General features: G+C 37.9%; 1 long non-coding RNA gene and 1 pseudogene across 2 annotated transcripts in view; one reads left to right on the top strand and one right to left on the bottom strand.

Annotated features, from left to right (window-relative positions):
* LOC106828671 (uncharacterized) overlaps nucleotides 1-19501 on the top strand; it is a 158437-nt gene that overhangs the window by 59458 nt on the left and 79478 nt on the right. The window lies entirely within an intron of this gene.
* On the bottom strand, nucleotides 6206-9272 carry LOC106828670 (transcription initiation factor TFIID subunit 11 pseudogene; annotated as a pseudogene).

The following is a 19501-nucleotide window of genomic DNA, read 5'->3' as shown; positions in this document are numbered from 1 at the left end:
GAAGGGAACTAGCTAACTTCAGCCCCCTCTAGCCTTCCACGTGGGAGAAGGAAAACACCCAACTCTAGCCCCCTCTAGCCATTCTGTCCCACCAAAGGGGGTGAAAAAAGTTGAGAAGCATTGTGAAGCTCACAGCCTACTGGTCCAGGCCCACTGAAAGACTGAGGTCTAATCATAAGACTATAGAATGCTATTTACCACAGTTCCCTTAATCGAACACATCACGTCTGCCTTCCAACAAAAATTGCAAGACATACTAAAGGACAAAAAACACAGTTTGATGAGGCAGAGCAAGAGGCCAGATATGGCAGGGATGTTGGAATTATCAGACCTGGAATTTAAAGCAGCGATGATTAATATGCTAAGGGCTGTAATAGAAAAAGCAGACAACATGGAAGAACAGATCGGTAATGTAAGCAGAGAGATGGAAATACTAAAAAAGAAGCAAAGAAGAAAACTAGAGGTAAAAAACACTATAACAGAAATGAAGAATGCCTTTAATGGGCTCATTAGTAGCCTGGACATGGCTGAGGAAAGAATCTCTGAGCTATAGCATATATTGATAGAAAGTTCCAAAACTGAAAAGCAATGAGAAACAAGACTGAACAAGATGGAACAGAATATCCAAGAGCTGTGGAACCATGACAAGAGGTGTAACACAAGTTAATGGGAATACCAGAAAAAGAAGAAAGAGAGAAAAGAACAGACGCAATATCTGAAGCAGCAATGACTGAGAAAGTCCTCAAATAAATGCCAGAAACCAAACCACAGATTCAGGAAGCTCAGTGAATATCAAACAGGGTAAATGGAAACCAAAACAAAACAACAAACTAGAAAAACTGGATCCAGGCATATCATATTCAAACTGCAGAAACTCAAAGATAAAGACAAAATCTTGAAAGAAAACAGAGGGCAAAAGCACATACATAGAGAGGAGCAAAGATAAGAATTATATCTGAATTCTCTTCAGAAATTATGAAAGCAAGAAGAGAGTGGAACAAAATGTTTTAAGGGTGGAGAGGGGAAAAAACCACACCAACTTACATTCTGTCTCCTGCAAAATTATCCTTCAAAAGTGAAGGAGAAATAAAGACTTTCTCAGACAAACAAAAATAGAGGAAATTCATTGCCAGTAGATCTGCCTTATAAGAATTCTTAAAAATTCTTAAGAATGCCTTAAAAAATTCTTCAGAGGAAAGAAAATAGGTATAGGTCCGAAATTTGGGTCTACATGAAGAAAGGAAGACCATTAGAAAAGAATTAAGTGAAGGGAAAATGAAAATTTTCTTTCTTATTCTTAATTGATCTAACAGAGAACACTTTGTTCAAAATAATAACAGCAACAGTGTATTTGATGATAATAGTTTATGTATAAGGGAAATGAATGATAGCACTGATACAAGGGATGAGAGTCAGGAATTTTAAATATTTTGTTATTATAATGTATTTGCACTACCTGTAAAGGAGTGTAGTGTTATTTGAATGTGTACTTTGTTGTAAATGGATATTGCAAACTGTAGGGCAACCACAAAAGGAAGTTCAGAAAAGAAATGTAATTGATATGCTAAGAAGGGAGATAAAATGGAACCATATGAAATGCTCAAATATGGTAGAAAAATAGTGGAATACAAAACTAGGAACAAAGAACAAGAACAAGAAATAAAACAGTAACATACATGGTAGCTATTAATCAAACTATATCAATAATCTCTTTAAATGTCAATGGCCTAAATACACCAATCAAAAACAGAGATCATTATGGGCTGGCCCAGTGGCATGGTGGTTAAGTTCGCATGCTCCACTTTGATGGCCCAAGTTTGTGGTTCAGATCCTGGGCGTGGACTTATACACTGCTCGTTAAACCATGCTGTGGCAGTGTCCCATATCTAAGAAACAGAGGAAGATTGGCACAGATGTTAGCATAGGGACAATCTTCCTCAAGCAAAAAGAGGAAGATTGGCAACAGATGTTAGCTCAGGGCCACTCTTCCTCATACACAAAAAAACCAAACAGAGATCATTCGAGTGGATCAAAAAACAAGACCCAACAACATGTAGTTTAAAAGAAATTCACTTTAAATTGGAAGACACATATAGATGAAAAGTAAAGGCATGGAGAAAGATACACTATGCTAACACTACTCAAAAGAAAGCCAGAGTAGCTACACTAATTTCAGATCAAACCAAATTCAAGGCAAAGAAAATTATCAGCGATAAATAGAACTGTTACATAATGATAAAAGGATCAATTCTCTAAGAAGACAGCAATCCTTAATGAGTATGTGCCTAACAACAGAGTGCCAAAATACAGGAGGAAAAACTGATAGAACTGCAAGGAGAAATAGATGAATCCACTATTAAATTTGGAGACTTAAATACTCCTTTATCAGTCATTGATAGACCTTGCAGGAGAAAACCATTAAGGACGTAGTTAAACTCAGCACCGTCACTCCACTGGCTATAATTGACATCTATAGACCATTTCATCCAACAATGGTGGAATGCATTGTCTATTCAAGATCATATGGAACGTAATAAAGAAATGTGATAAATACCTCTATGCCCACAAATTTGATAACCTAGATCAAATGAACCAATTTCTTTTTTCTTTTTTTGCAGGGGAAGATTTGCTCTAAGCTAACATCTGTTGCCAATCTTCATCCTTTTGTTTTTTCCTCCCCCCCCCCCCCCGGAAAGCCCCAGGACATAGTTGTATATATTTGTAAATTCTTCTGGTTCTTCTATGTGGGCCACCACCACAGCATGGCTACTGACAGATGAGTGATGGAGTTCTGCGTCTGGTAACCAAAGTGGAGCATGCCAAACTTAACCACTAGGCCATCAGGGCTTTCTCCAAATGGACCAATTTGAAAGACATAATCTGCCAAAACTCACACATGAAGAAATAGACAATCTGAATAGGACTGTATCTATTAAAGAAATTGAACCAATAATTAATAACCATCTGTAACGGAAAACATCTGGTTTGGATTAGTTCACTGGTGAATTCTACCAAACATTTAGCGAAGGAATTATACCAATTCTCTACAATTTTTTCCAGAAGACAGAAGCTGAGGGAATACTTTCTAACTAACTTATTTATCTATTTATTTATTTATTTTTTTTAAAGATTGGCACCTGAGCTAACAACCGTTGCCAATCTTCCTTTTTTTTTTAAAGATTGGCACCTTGGCTAACAACTGTTGCCAATCTTTTTTTTTTTTTCTGCTTTATCTCCCCAACCCCACCCTGTACACAGTTGTATATCTTAGTTGCAGGTCCTTCTAGTTGTGGGAACTAACTAATTTATAAGAACAGCTTTACCCTAATACCGAAAGGACTGTTATCCATTACCAGATAACAAAATACACAAAATAAAGAAAGAGCTCTTAAGACTCAGCAATAAGAAAATAAACTGAATTAAAAATGGGCAAAAGACCTGAACAGCCACTTTCACCAAAGAAGATACACAGATGGCAAATAAGCCTGTGAAAATGTGCTCAATATCATATATCATTAGGGAACTGCAAATTAAAACAGCAATGAGATGTCCTTACACATCTATTAGAATGGCCGAAATCCAGCTGATGACATCAAATGCTTCTTAAGATGTGGGGCAACAGGACTCTCATTCATTGCTGGTGGGAATGCAAAATACTAAAGCCACTGCTATGGACTAAGTTTCATCTTCCCCAAATTCCTATGCTGAAGTCCTTCATAGGTTAGCCTAGCCTACCTTAAACATGCTCAGAACACTTATATTAGCCCACAGTTGGGCAAAATCATCTAACACAAAGCATATTGTACAATAAAATGTTGAAGATCTCATGCATTTATTGAATACTGAAAGTGAAAAACAGAATGGTTGGATGGGTACAGAATGATTGTAAATGTGTCAGTAGTTTACCCTCCTGATCGCATGGGGTACGTTCCTGTCTACAAAGGCCAATGAAAACCAGAGGAATAAATGCAGATGAACAGCACATTTCCTCCATCAGCTGAACTTGAGAACAACCACATGCCTCAAATTTTGTAGGTTTAATCTAATCTGGAAGCAGAAAGAGAATATGTAAAGTTCATACTCAGCGGCCTTTTGAAAATGTCCAAATATTTTACTGGCATCTTTTTATTTTCAGGAGTATATATATATATTTTAATCTCTAGAGTACTTATAGAAAAGGAATCCCCTAATAGTCTTATATACTATCCATATTACTTCTTGCACGGAACTCATAGACATTTCTAAGAGTTTTGGTTTTATTTTTTTTTTGGAAATGCACCTATTGATGAGATGGATAAGGATGTTTTCCCTAATCAGTTCACATATCCAGGTGAGCATATTTCTTTTTGCTAAAATGAGATCCCATTCTGCGTCATCTGTTCCTTTTTTGCTTGCTTTTAAAGGTGTAAGAACTGAAAAACCTGTTTTATCACAGCCATGACACTCAATTAATGAAATTTCTTCTGATTTATAATCCACAAATCACACAGTGATCCAGCTTCAAAATTATTTTTAGTGACCTATGAATTGACAATTCAATTAGGACCTCCTACTATTTGGTTGAAAACAAAGCATTTGCAGCCATCTATGTTGAAAAATGGATGTTTTCTCAGTCACTATGGTCATTCACTCTCTCAATTTCTGCGAAAAATACCAAAAAGTGTGAATTATATCTGTTATTCTTTTACCTGGATGTGCCATGTTTGTTTTACTTAGAAAGTGTTCATAAATTTAAATAGTGTTAATTTTGATTCCTTTTACTATAGGAGTATATTTGTTAAAAGGCCATAATCTCATTCGTAATGCATTCTTTTTCTTTTTTCTGATTTAACCAGACATAAACACTTAACTGAGAATGACAGGAAACATATGACAATTTGTCCAACTGTAAGGTACAACTTTTCTTGGCTATAATTTTTGCCACAATCTGCTGACCAACTCTGTCTCCATTTTATGCTTGCTTCTGCCATTTTATGCATCACTATTGTGGCATCTAAATAGGCAATTAACTAAATTGAAGTGTTGGCTTTGGCAAGCAACACCTTTAGCCATCAATAGCACCCTGGGAATTATAATCTTTTCTGGAGTTTTGTAAAATTCTCTGGCTTCTGCGGAGTACTGCTCATTCTTAAGAGGTTTCCAAGGCCAATTGTGTTGACTGTGTAAAACTCTATGTTCTCAGATTTCTGCTTGAAAATATTTTTAAGGTATGCATTTTATGTCAGGAAAGTCCATAAGAAAAATCGTTTCATCTTATCGTTAACAATCCTATCATAGGTATCTTCCTGGGCAGCAATACATTACAATAGGAGGCCACTCAACAGAGGTTGTGCTCCCTCTCATTTCCCCAAAGTACGATATATCTGAATGCAGAAAATCCCCACATAGGCAAAAGAACTTGCTTCTAATGCCATATTGTGTCTTTAATAAAACTGCATGTATAATTTGGAAAGACCTGAAGCCCTTCCAAGAGTTTACTATCCTTTGGCCTCTAAAGTCTTTCCTGAAAGCAGGATTGTAAATCATGCCATTGTTTGGTATGCCAGCAAGTTTTTACAGCCCAGACAACTGCATCATAATAATATCAGAATAAGAGGCATGCCTTTCTTTTGCCAAGAAGAAAGAGGGCAGTTATGAAGGAAAAGAAGTGCTGGCATAAAAACTTTTTTCAGGGAAATTTACCGGAAGATCAATTTCAAGGAGAGGGGACATATGAGTATTGAAATCTAGAAAGGGCTCCTCTGAATGCATGAGTGCTACAGGAGCCAGAAGACCTTGTCAGCTGTGCATCCAACTGACACCATCACTGCTCCCTGCCAGATTCTGATCCCCACCTCCACCCGCTTGGGTTAGGTTCTCTCTGCTTCCACTGTTCAGAAAGCCACAAACATGCCTTGTGTACCCAGAAAACATTTTCCAAGACTTCCCCACTGAACATGGGGAGAGGAATGAGCTGAGAGCCATGTAAAGATTGGGAGAATTTGAATCCCTGCATCTTCCTTCCTTCCTGTCTCTATCACTTTATGTCCTGAGACAGTCCTCCCAGCGCCTTCCAAGAACCTGCAACCTCCATCTCTCTGTCTCCTGGTCTAGCTCGTTACAACCGTTGATGTGGGAAGTTGGTAAATGAGAGTGTAACAGAATATGATGGTGTGAAATAGAATTTGCTGATTCTTGCTATACTTTGAAAACCTACTATAACCAAAACACCAAAACAATCACAGGTTCTATCTATGATAGGTCCCAATTAAAATGCAAAAAGTAAATATAAGAGGAAACAAAATTACATTTTGTGGGAGTGTATTTTTGGCTTTAGGAAGAGAAGAATGGCGGTAATTACCCATTCCGCATTAGAGCTGCCCGGTGGGGGCTGTTATACCTTTTTGCCTGTGTTTACTCTGTGTTTCGGGGGGCACCTGGCAGAGTTAAACAGACCGAAATAGTGATATGGACATCTGAGCTGTGCTGTGAATGTTGATAGCCACTTGAAAATAAATCTCAGAGCTTTATTTTATAATGAAGAAGTGCTCTCTTGTACAACGCGTGCCCAAGTAGAATATGTACCAATTTTGCAAGTCCTGATACGCCTGCGCAGTCCCGCGTCGCTCCCCTGCTGCTTTACCCAGGTTTTCATTTCTAAGGGCATTCTTGGTACAATGACTAAAATCAAGTGTATTTTAAGACAATGTTTTGAAATAAATGTTGATGCCTATAGAAACACTGGCAATTTCACACAGTATAGCAAACAGAAACTGCACAAACAACCATAATGTAATTTAGTTATTTTCCAAGTGGCTTTGGGGGGTCCGAGTTTTTCTTTAGTCTTATATGAGGCTCCAAGACTACGTTACTGCTTTAATATGGTCAAAAGTCACTGACAAAACGCTGTGGGAAGGAAAATGAAAATACAGATCTTCCTAGACTTATGACGGGGTTATGTCCCGATAAACCCATTGTAAGTTGAAAATATCATAAACTGAAAATGCATTTAATACACCTAACCTACAGAACATCATAGCTTAACCCAGCCTACCTTAAACATGCTCAGAACACTTACATCAGCCTACAGTTGAGCAGAATCACCTAACACAAAGCCTATTTTATAACAGTGTTGAATATCTCATGCGATTTATTGAATACTGAAAGTGAAAACAGAACGGTTGGATGGGTGCAGAATGGTTGTAAGTGTATCGGTGGTTTTCCCCCGTGATCGCGGGGCTGACTGGGAACTGCTGCTGCCCAGCATCACGAGAGAGGATGTACTGCATCTCACTAGTCTGGGAAAAGATGGAAATTCAAAATTTGAAGTATAGTTTTTACTGAAAGCATATCACTTTCGCACCCTTGTAAACTCAAAAAATCTAAGTCGAACCATTCTAAGTCTGGGACCATCTGTAGCCATTTTAGAGACAAAAAGGATTTATGATTTTATTTTTATTTTTGCAAATTGGAAAACAGTTTAATGATCACACAAATAAAAGCCAAAATAACCTTAAATATTGACAAAGCCAAACTACTTCACTTCTGCTGTTATCCCCATATTCTTCAGGGTAAAGGATCACAAGTGAAAAATTTCTGGTTGTTTCAACTTCCTAAACCACGTGTAAGAAACAGCCTTGCTCATGGCAACTTCCAGCTTCAGTGTGAGACCATCACAGCTCCCTTGGAAGGGTTTTTTTCTCTTTCAAAGTAGTTTCCAGACCAGAGGATCCCAGGGCCCTGTGCCTTTCTTCCTCTAACCACCAGAAAGAGGGAAATGCTCAACAGGCCCTAAGAGGTCAGGATATTAAGTCAAGGCCAGTATTAAACAGGCTGCTGGCCTTTTCTACGTGGAATCAATATCAGAGTTTTCAGAAAGACGTTAAAATCCTGGGTAAATCCATGGTGGCCTGGCATACAGAAGGGGCACGGCATGGTCTCAGGCCATAGAAAGTCTGCAACCAGTACTCGTTCCTTCACCAACAGGCCCTTCCTGACTTTGGCCTAGAAGAATAAGATCTTCTTGCCCTTGACGTTGGGAATTTGCCCCTTGCAGTTCAACCTCCGAACAGCCTCCCTCAGATGCTTCGGTTGGAGTGGGGGGGTTTCCCCCCAACTCTCGCACACGTCCAGGGCCTCTTCTACCACCTCCCCGACGAAGACCTTGGCCATTCCGGACATGGCAATGACCACGTTCTGGGACACCGACCTGCCCGCTATGGTCTGGATCAGACTTCTCATGGTTTCTTGCCGGAAAGCTGACCGGCGATACATTTCATAACGATTCTGCTGCTCCTCGCTCAAAGACGACAGCAGGATTTTCATCCTTTGAACCTCCTCTTCATCCACTTTCTCTTTCGTCTCCTTCTCTGTTTTGGTATTTCTTTTTAGTCTTTTGGCTGCAGGAGGAAATAATGAGGCGTCTTCCCTTTCACCTGCCATTAGATCTGAGCCGTCCGGACACCGGAGCTCGCCTTCGTCTTCGGAGGCTTCCTTCAATTCCCTAAATTCGTCTCCAGGGATTCCGTCCTTGTCGTTGGCCCCGAGGACCATGGGGACAGCTGGCATCTCACCTGACACACTTGTGTCCCCATCTTTGTCCGAGAGCGACGTGCTGGCCTTGAGCATCCCGGTGCTGGAAGACGTGGGCTTTTGCGCCAGGGTTGTCTGATCAGCGACCTACAATGAGAACGTTGAGAAGAGCTTAGATTAGTTTTACAGCGATGTACAACAAATTCCCAGAAATTTAGCACCTTAAACAAACCCCACTGACTTACCGGTTTACAATCTGGTCAGAAATCTCGCACTGGGTCCTTCTTCCAAGCCAGCAGTGGAGAAGCTCCCTCACGTGTAGTCGCATCAGAGCGCGGAACTCTCTGACTTCAGGAGGGGCCCAGTACCTTATAAAGGGCTCCCAGGATGCGATCAGAGCCACCCGAGAATCTCACTGGATCTCCTCAGTCACCTGATTCCTAACCTAATCACGCTGTGCAGGGTTCCGCTGACGCACACAGGAAGGGCGAGGCACAGGATGTGTCCCCTAAGGGCTGGCACCGTGCCATCTCTTAGAATTCTGTCTGCTACAGAGTTCCTGAAAGTTTACATTTCGTGGTAATAACGGAAACATTTGCAGTAAAAAGAAGACATATCTATAAAGCTGCATTTTAGAAAACCTAAATGGCTGCACAATTACCTCAATTAATTAGGCAGAATGTCCATTTTCAGGTGCTTTGAGAACATGTTGGGCTGGGGAGGGCAAAACAGCAAACCTAAATAGCCGTTCCTCTCGCTACCTCCTGGGCGGGGCTGAGATGGCCGTTTGGCACTCTTCTCCCAAAGAGGGCTATGCGGAATTCCCCTCGGGGGCTTGTGGGGAAGCTTAAGCTTTCCTAATAAATTAGACTTATACCACTTCACTGACCCCTCTACCGCTTCTTCTGTGTTGAACGTGGATGTGATGCCTGGAGCTGAGCCATCCTTCTTGCTATCAGGATGGAAATGCCATGAAGCCCAAGGTGGCGGCTCCTCTCCTCACGGAGCTGCTGAACCAATGCCAGAGCTACTACTTGCAGACTTCTGGCTTCCTGGGAAAATAAGCCCCTAAATTAATCTACTGTTAAAAGACTTTTCTGGTACTTGCGGCTGAAAGTTATGACAACTGATATAAATCATGTTTAATGTCCTAAAGAACATGAAATTCCATGACATCAAATTCACGAAATGAGTAAACACCACTGCTTTTGTATGCAGTTTTACCATGACTTTTTATAATAATTATTTGATAAAAAATAGTATGTTATTAAGGATTGAATCCTATGGCATTAGCTGGGAGTGCTTTGGGAGTTTAGGCTGCCATTTTTGATTGAGCTTTGTTGTCAGTGCCGGTTTAGATTTTAAAAAAATTGACTTGTTGAAGGACAATTGGGCATGTCTACAGATAGAACAAGTATTGAGAAATTGTTAAAAATAAGATTTTTTACTTATGAAGTGTATAATGAATGCTAAATATTGAGTCTTAGACATAAGTTAATGTGTTATATTGTATAAGTAAGAAGAGTGAAATTTGACACCAAGAAATGTTACCTCTTTAAAGTAATCTTGGGTATCCAGATTGATCAGATTTCGATTGCCAGTGAGTCAAAGGAAAGACTTTGCCTATATGGCAGAATGACATACAATGGACACCATTACAAGAGACATGGAGTAGGGTATTGAGTCAAAGAGACATTAATACATGATGAAACAATTAATTTTGTCACTCATTCATGATTCTTCCAAAACAAACATAAAAGACACCAAACAGATATTGATGAACTCATTAAGTACATCAAAATATTTCGTACTACTTTTTTAGCTAAGTTGGTTAAGTACAATATTAATGAGGTCAAGATCGTATCTTAGATCCCTGGGTAGCCTAGCTAATTTGCACGAAGGAAATTACATTTTATAAGCATGGATTCTATGACTAACTTAGATCACTTATGAAATATATGTCACTGATCATAAAGGACAAGGGAGGAAAAGTACACAGAAGTTTCAGGGAAAAATCTATGATTATTACTGAGCAACAACTTTAAACACCTGAAAGTATAGAATTGCAGAAAGTAAATGTATCATAGAGTTTTATAGCTCAGTGGTTTTCGACAAATACTGTTAATTGCAGAATTGTTTGTTCAAAGACTTCTTTGGATGTCCAATACATAAAACAGAGAGTTGCCCTGGCTGATGAGGAAGTAACTGAGGGGTCTGCAAACCAACAGCCTGGTGATTCTTATGCCTGTCTCCTCCTCTGGCCTCCATCCTTTCATCTTCCACCAAAACCATCCTCTCAAATAATTTTTAAAATGTGAGAAGAGGAGTTCTGTGAAGCACAGTTGTTAAAACACTGATCTAGCCAGACGCTCTCATTTCAGAAATCAGGAAATGCCAACTGGTCTGAGATCATCCAGTCAGGCACTGGCAAATCTGCTACTAAAACTCAGGTAGTGGAATTCTTTCTGTATCGTATAACTCAATAATTCACATTTATTTATCTCCCACATAACAGACAGTTGATCATTCCAGATGGGTGAGTAGCTGCGCTCCACGTTGTTAGTTATTCAGGGATCCATGTTGTTCCAGTTATGGTATTCCATCATCACCTTGGGCAGGGTCATCATCTCCATGAGGGAAAGTTGATTGCAAAGGATTCCAGTTGGCACTAAGAAGAGAGTGTAGACGAGGCATGCCCCTGAAATTGAGACCTAGGCCTGAGAGTAGAACCTAAACACATGGCCATACCTTTAACTACAAATGAGGCTGGGTGGCCACATGCAGAGGAGAAGGGAAGACAGATTTTGGAGGACAAGTGGGAGTCTCTGTCACGGAGCCCTGTCGATTCCAACAATTGTGGAACAGATGCACAATTTTCAGTTCTAATAGTAAAATTATGTTTGGGAAATCTTCAAAATCCTTTCATATCTGTTTCTCACTAGATCCTCATGAAAACCTAATGAAGTTGAAAGAGCAGGAATATCCATGCCTGTGTCAAAAGTGAGCGGTAGGCTTTAGGAAGTACAGCAATAGCAGCCTTTTAAGATAAGATTTTGTAACACATTAGTACTACTCCCAGCATGGCTGTCAAACCTCTAAGAAAGGCACCTCATTAGTGGAAATGATATTTTTGACTAGGATATAATATCTTTTTTCCTCCTTTTTCTTCCTATTTCCTTAAACATATTTCAGTCACTGTGTAGATTTTCCTTCCTTTACTTCCTTTAGTAGATTGTATACTCCTTGAGGGAAGTATAAGGTATTAGCTGCTTTAGGATTTCCATGGCCTTTACTGAAATGTCTTAAACGTAGATACTTAGTGAGTAAATTTCATGTAAGTTTTAAATATCGATGACTGCCTAATTGGTAATGATTGAACTAGAGCAGTTATAGAGGTCTTAGTTGATTTATTTTTTAGGATTTTTCTTTACTTTGAAGTAGGCATTTAAGGCTTGATAACAAAACTTTCGACACAGTAAAAGGACATGAAATGTACATTAACATAAAAATAGCTCTAGACAGACCAGTTTGTAAATAATATTAAGCTCATGCATGAAAATCAGGTACTGTAATACCAAGGGTCAATAAATTGACTTATTATAGGAACAAACTCCTTATTTTCCAAAAGATAAATACAACATTTGGCTGAGCTCATATTTGAGTTTCGGCTATCAATATATCATGCATGATAAAATATTGCATGTGAAAACGTGACTTGGTGAATTGAGGGGGAAGACAAAAAAGCAGAACCTCTCTGTACTCTCTGTTCATCCATTCCATCACCTCCTTCCAGAAGGGTTTTCTGGCAGTTTTGAAAGTTAAGAAAACCTATATTGTAGGTTGTTGCCTTCTAGATTCTGTTTTGTGGAATGACATTTTGGACAGTGTTTAATAGGCATGGCATTAAAAAAACTGTTCTCTAGCCAAAGAACATTGGAAAGGGATGTATACTTCAGTCCCTCTTGGAGATTTGCAATAAATGCCAGCATATTAAGGGATGAGTTGAGGTACAAATGATCTAAGGTACAAATTCTTTAACCTTGTATCTTCCGTACTGTTGACTGCCAAGTGTGTTTCCCTTCTGCCTCCCAGCCACAAACACCTACTATCATTCCATAGATCATGGATGTATATTTGCTATTATTTTGGAAACAGTAGTAGGACTAATCTCAGACTTTTGAAACAAGATAAAAGGCATATGTAAAATGTCGAAAATATTTGATATCTGTTAACTATTCAAATACACAAACCAAATGCAGTTGTAGAAATTGGTCTATGATGTTTTCTGATAATTTCAAATTTCATTTTCATAAATAACATTGCTGCACTTTCAAGAAGCAAAAAAAAATTTCTAGAATAAATTTTAGTCATTTTTATTATTTTGGATTTTAATGTTTCCCCTTACACACATGTGACGTTACTTAAATGCATAAATATGGGCACATCATTTATGTTTCCGGTTCTCCTCTTTTTTCTTTGCTCCACCCTCTGTATTTCTTCTCCCTTTCACCCACATTAGCATTCCTGTCTCTACTGAGTATAATTCACATCATCAATGGATTATGTGTCCTTCCGCGTATTTCATCTGGAATCATGCATTTGGAGACACATCCACACATTGAAGGATAGGCTTCTGGAGATCAACTTCTTGAATTTGCACCTTGTGCTGGCACTTGCTGTGTGACCTTGGAGAAGCTTGCTAACTTCTCAGTGGCTCAGTTTCCTTACTTTGAAAGTGAGGTTAACAGAGAAGTTGTGGAGATTAAGTGAATCAGTTCATCCTACATGCTTAGAAAAGTACCTAGTATATATTGAATATTCAATAGTGTCAGTCACTAGTGTGATTACTATTTTATTCTTAAATCTGTTGATAGGTTGCTTTTCAAAATGTGATCATATATGCACAATTTTCTTCCTCTTATTTTCCTCACTGAGTTATACTTTGTGGAATTCATTCCAAATCAACTGATTTAACTTAAGTTAATATCTTCATTTTTTCCCTATGGTGTGGATATATCATAAGGTATTCAGCCATTCACCTAGTGATGGAATTTCATTTTATTTCTAGTGTTTTACCATTATGAAGAATGCTACAATAAACACCTGAGTTTTATGTCTTTGTATTTTTTCCCTTTAAAAATTTTTAATTGTGGTAAAATACACATAAAATTTACCATTTGAACTATGTTTAGGTGTAAAGTTCAGTAGTGTTAAGCCAATTCACATTGTCATGAAAGCAATCTCCAGAACTTTCTTCATCTTGCAAAACTGAAGCTCTGTACTTATTAAACAATAATTCTTCATTTCCTTCTCCCCTCAGCCCCTGAAAACCATCCTTTTACTTTCTTTCTTTTTTTTTTTTTAATGATTGGCACCTGGGCTAACAACTCTTGCCAATCTTTTTTTTTTTTCTACTTTATCTCCCCAACCCCCACCCCCCGTACACAGTTGTGTATCTTAGTTGCAGGTCCTTCTAGCTGTGGGATGTGGGACGCCTCCTCAACATGGCCTGAGGAGCGGTGCCATGTCCATGCCCAGGATCCAAACCCTGGGCCGCCACAGCAGAGCGCGTGAACTTAACCACTGGGTCACAGAGCCGGCCCCTTCGTCCTTTTACTTTCTGTCTCTAAGAATTTGACTATGCTGGTTACCTCCTATTAGTGGAATCATACAGTATTAGTCTTTTTGTGGCTGGCTTATTTCACTTAGCATAATGTCCTCTTGGTTCATCCATGTTGTAACATGTCGGAAATTCCTTCCTTTTTAAGCTTGAATATATTCCATTGTATTATATGTTGCATTTTGTTTATCCACTCACCTGTTGATGGACACTTGCGTTACTACCACTTTTTGGCCTAATGTGAATAATCATGCTATGAACGTGGGTCTATAAATATCTCTTCAAAACCCTGCTTTCAATTCTTTTGAGTATAAATCCAGAAGTGGAATTGCTCGATCACATGGTAATTCTATTTTTAATTTTTTGAGGAACTGCTATACTGTTTTCCATAGCAGCGACACCATTTCACTGTATTGGCTTTTTATTTCTATTGGCTTTCCCTTAACATTTTGAGCCCTGAGTAGATTAATAGCTTTTAGAGATTATTTATACAAGAATAAGAAAAAAAATGAGGGAAAGTCCCAGTGAAATCTACCAGAACATATGGAATCATCCGGGAAGGAGTCCAGAAGAACTGGGTTTGGAACTGATGCAGCCACTGTCCAGTACATCATAAATAGTTCTGGGCAGTCAGATAATCTCTGTTCTAGGAAGAAAAAAAGCTAACTTTTGACATTTAAGTGTATAATAATTATGTTGTCATATGTTCATAGGTGTCTTTGGGAGCTGAGAACTCACTTTTGTATGTGAAAATGTCAGCATCTTTGCTATTAACATCAGCAGTTTCTTATCAAGATTTAGAATTTGTTTTTGAAACAAAAGTTTTATTTTTCCTACTGTCTTTCTGTGCTCTAGGTTTTATATATGCACATTAGCTCAGAAATGACGTTTGTTACCTCACGTGGTCTACTTATTATGTAATATCAAGTCCATCGAATTACGTATTTTTAACAGTGTTTCTAAATTATGTTATAAAAATAATTTCTGTTCAGTGGCTACCAGAAATCAATAATTTGGCAGATCTCAGTTATGAAAAGTCATAATAATTGTTATTTATTCAAATACATTCATGACCCATCAATGTATGTGCAGGTTTGTTTATCATTGAGATTGTAGGATCAAGCGGTGCTTCTCAAACTTTAATGTCCATATAAATAACTTGGGAGTCCTGTTAAAATACCAGTTCTGATCCAGTAGGTGTGTAATGGAGCCTAAGATTCCTCATTCCTAACAAGCTCCCAGGTGCTGCTGGTAAGCTGGTCTGTAGACTACACCTTGAATAGCAAGAAGCTGGGGGCCAACAAAGATCTGATTCTTATGGCATGAAGCAAATCAACTTTTTGTAGCTTTTAATCTCAGATATTATCTTTGTTCAGGATGCATTTTTCCTAAGGTCAAAAAGCTCATTCAACTCTAACTTACTAAATTGATTATTTCCTGTTTTTTTAATCACTCTCCTTGTACCATTAACACTAAATTCTTCTTAACAACCATTAACAAATTTCTTTTTAACAAATTTCTTTTAATTTTTTCTGTTTGGTACTCTACTACTTTGTTTCTCTGAGCCCTCAGATCGATAATATCCAGTTACCAACACTTCAACTTCAAACAGACTTGACACATTCAACTAATATATATGCATATATAATTATTGTATATATAAAATTATTAATATTTATATGTATATATAATTTTATATGGACTATTTAGAATTATGATATAAAATATTATGGTAATTAGGATTCTTATACGGTAAAGAGTCTCCATTCTTATACGGAGACTAGGTGGATCTGATGATGAGGGAGTGATTCTGTTGCACTCTTGTTTATGTGATAGAGACACTGTATTCTACCAAGCTTTTCCAACATATAGTAATTGCATTTGAAGAAATGTAATGTCAACATTGGTACTCATGAAAAAATGTAAATGCTCTTTTAACTAAAATCCAGAGTGTAGAATTGACTATCAGGGGTCAGACAGGATTTCATGACCTGGAAATTCTCAAAGACCTGGAGGAGTCCAGATGTGGGATTGTGGATTGGGGACATGGTTGCTTTGTAAGCTGAGTCTGTGGAAAATTAGCTGGTGTGTAGAATGGAAGGAAATAAAAAAACGCGGGACTGCCATTGACCACAGGGGTGAATTTGAGGCACCAGCAATGGAGTTGACTACTACAATAAACAATGAGTAGAGGTCCAGCTCACCAAGACAAGAAAAGGCAAAGTCTGAGAGTCAATGCCTCCTCAATCCTGAGCTGTTTCTTTCCTATGGAGTTTAATCTCCATATCCACTCTTCCTTCTCTCCTTTTTTCCTGTGACTTTTTGTCTTTCTTCTTCTGTTCCTCTTTTTGTTTTTTCTCCTCTTCGACTCTTGGAGCCATCATTGCAGCATCAATATGCTTCCCATTATTGCAAAGGAAATCACAGTTATGAAGTTAGATGTGAGTCTGATGGAAGCTATTTTAAATTAATTTTAGCAAGCTAGAAATGTTCCAAATAGATCTTGGCTCGAGATGTGTTGATTTGAAGTTAACATTAGGTAAGAAATATCTTTATAAGTGTTTACTTACGGACTCAGAGCTCAGAGAAGTATAGCTGTAGTAGTGTACGCATTTTACACCAAGCAAAAGCTTCGGAGTGAAAAAAGACCACGAATTTATAGATCTTATAGTAAGGTGCCTCTAATTCTTAATATGAAAAGATATAAAAAAATGCTACTTGGTGAGTATGAATATAAACTACCACACTTAATATTTTTATATTACTTTAAAGCTAAAAAATGGTATTTAGAACCTAACCATTTCTTACTTCCTAATTATTCCATTTACAGTAGAAGACATAAAAGTAATTTAAAGATTTTATGAACATTAATTTTCCCCTTTACTTTCAATACAAATTTTTAAATTTATTTTATAATAGATAATAATGAATAATGAAAACCATTATAAAGCCAGAACTAGACACACATACACATACAAATACACACATTGTGTTTTAATTCAGAATGATTTAGTTCACTGTTTGCTAAAATATTGTCTATAAATATATATTTGTATAAATATAAATATATGTAGGTATTTGTATTAGTTTTTAAATATTCAAATGTTTCTAGGAGAAGAGTCATGAGACATTAGAATAAAAACAAATGGAACGGGGCCGGCTCCGTGGCCGAGTAGTTAAGTTCTTGCTCTTCGCTGCAGCAGCCCAGGGTTCGGATCCTGGGCGCGGATATGGCACCGCTCGTCAGGCCACGTTGAGGTGGCGTCCCACATCCCACAACTAGAGGGACCCGCAGCTAAGATATACAAATGTGTATGGGGAGGGGGCGGTTGGGGAGATAAAGCAGAAAAAGAAAGAAAGAAAAAAAATGATTGGCAACAGTTGTTAGCCCAGGTGCCAATCTTTAAAAAAAAAACCCAAAAAACAAATGGAACAAACACCAATATATTCATTGCAAAGTCTGGAAGTCATAAAAAGGATCTCTTTTTGTGAGTTTATTGAACACACCCATGAAAAACAACATATGAGCCTTGCTTAACTTCTGCAAAGTTAGAATTAATCTCTAAATTTAACATCATTCTACTGCAACAATAAATTTTATCTATCTAATATATGTTAAGTATGTAAATAAATTCAATGAGAAGCAAGATTTAAAAACTTTTAGTCGTTGCTCTTCCAAATCCCTCTGAGGCATTTTCATTTAGGTCTCAGCTTCTGAGTTCTTCCCTGCTCTCCCCTTTTAGCATAGCCGCCACTCTCTATCAAGTCAACTTCTATTTCCTGCCTAGTGCTTATGGGCACTTGAAATTATCTTGTTTATATCTTGCTCACTAACGTCTGATTTAGAGATGAAGCCAGGTTTTGTTTAGGTCTGAAGCTTACACAATTTTAGTGATCCTTTTAAAGAAAAGACTTCAAAATTCTGAGTACCAAATTAGATACTAGGTCTCTTGGAAAGATTCAGGCAAATGAGGGGCCCTGAAGCTCTGCTTCCTTAGTTTCAGGGCAAATCTACCTCTGGTCTCACCTAGTAGCTGGTAAGATCCCTGAGGGCAGGGATTTTGTGTCTTGGTCACTGCTATGTTCTCAGCACTTCATAGGCACTGAGTAGGTATCCTTTGAAAGAATAAAGGAAGGCGCATACTCCAATCGCACTTCCTTCATTGCCCATAATTACTTTCTCAGAACAAACACAAATTCCTGCTGTTATAGGTAACAGGGAACAGTGGCCTCATATTATTTTTATCATTTTATTTGAGTTCCTGTATTTGTTTTGCTGTGGTGCTTTGCAGAAAAGTAATTTTATTGTAATAAAAACTGCACTTTTCTAAATTGCTATCCGGTATGACATCTCTCATGACATAATATCTTTCCACAGGTGAAGTATAACTGAGAAAGATTTAGCAAGATCATTCTTATTTTCCCCTTTTGGGGGTTTTATAGGCATTTATTTTTTGCTCAATTTTATTTTTTGAGTTTTTTTCTCAGTGAACATATATTGATTTTGAAATAAAAAAATTAAAAGAAGTTCTTTTGGGGGGGGGGGGCGAAGAGTAAGCGCAGTTCTCACTATTTACCTGAAGGCTGTCACCATTTTGGAGAACACCTTCACCAGGTGAAATTTCGGTTCGCATTCTTTACTGCTTTATTCTAATGTTTGCCTTGAAAGTGATGGTATAAAATAAATTTATTTAACATTACAGGCAATTATCTCCAAAGAGTGGAAGTGTTTCTCAATTCAGAGTTCTCAGGTGTGAATTTTGTAAATATGAGTTATTATTCGTGTTCTGTTGAGATGTCTTGAGATTACATGTGAAATACAGTATTACTCTTACCTATTTGAATATTAGTAACTACAGAGATGAGTCTGTGCCCCCAGCTGATGTTATTCCATTTCTTCTCTGAAAGCCCCACATTTTAAGGGCTTACATGTTACCAGTCTACATATATTTGATTTTAAGTAATTAACTTTAAAGCACCTGGGATTATGTAGTATGATTATCTGATCAGAGAGTTTCACTGCCCTTTCACTTATGCACGTAAGTTACATCAACCTAGGTGGTGTCAAGTGAGAAGTTACCCATCTGGAATGAACGTGGAGGTGGATTGAAGCCAATGGCTTGGTGACTTCCCATTGCAGGACACTGGCTAAAATGAAAATTAGAAATATATTTTGGGGATTAGTTGTAGCCAATTTTAATACTGTCTTTTCTTATTAACATCACTCAGAATGTTCCAGGCTAACTATACTCATCCTGGCACTGTGAACTCACTGATACCAGCCTTTAAAAAGTATAATTAAGAAGAAAATCTACTGTTCTCAAAATAAACAAATGGAAGATCATGTGCTTAACTCTAGGTTAAACAGCA

The sequence above is a fragment of the Equus asinus genome, chromosome 10, assembly GCF_041296235.1.
Source record: "Equus asinus isolate D_3611 breed Donkey chromosome 10, EquAss-T2T_v2, whole genome shotgun sequence".
NCBI lineage: Eukaryota > Metazoa > Chordata > Mammalia > Perissodactyla > Equidae > Equus > Equus asinus.
The sequence above is the reverse complement of the archived record's forward strand: the minus strand, read 5'-3'. Positions and strand labels throughout refer to the sequence as shown.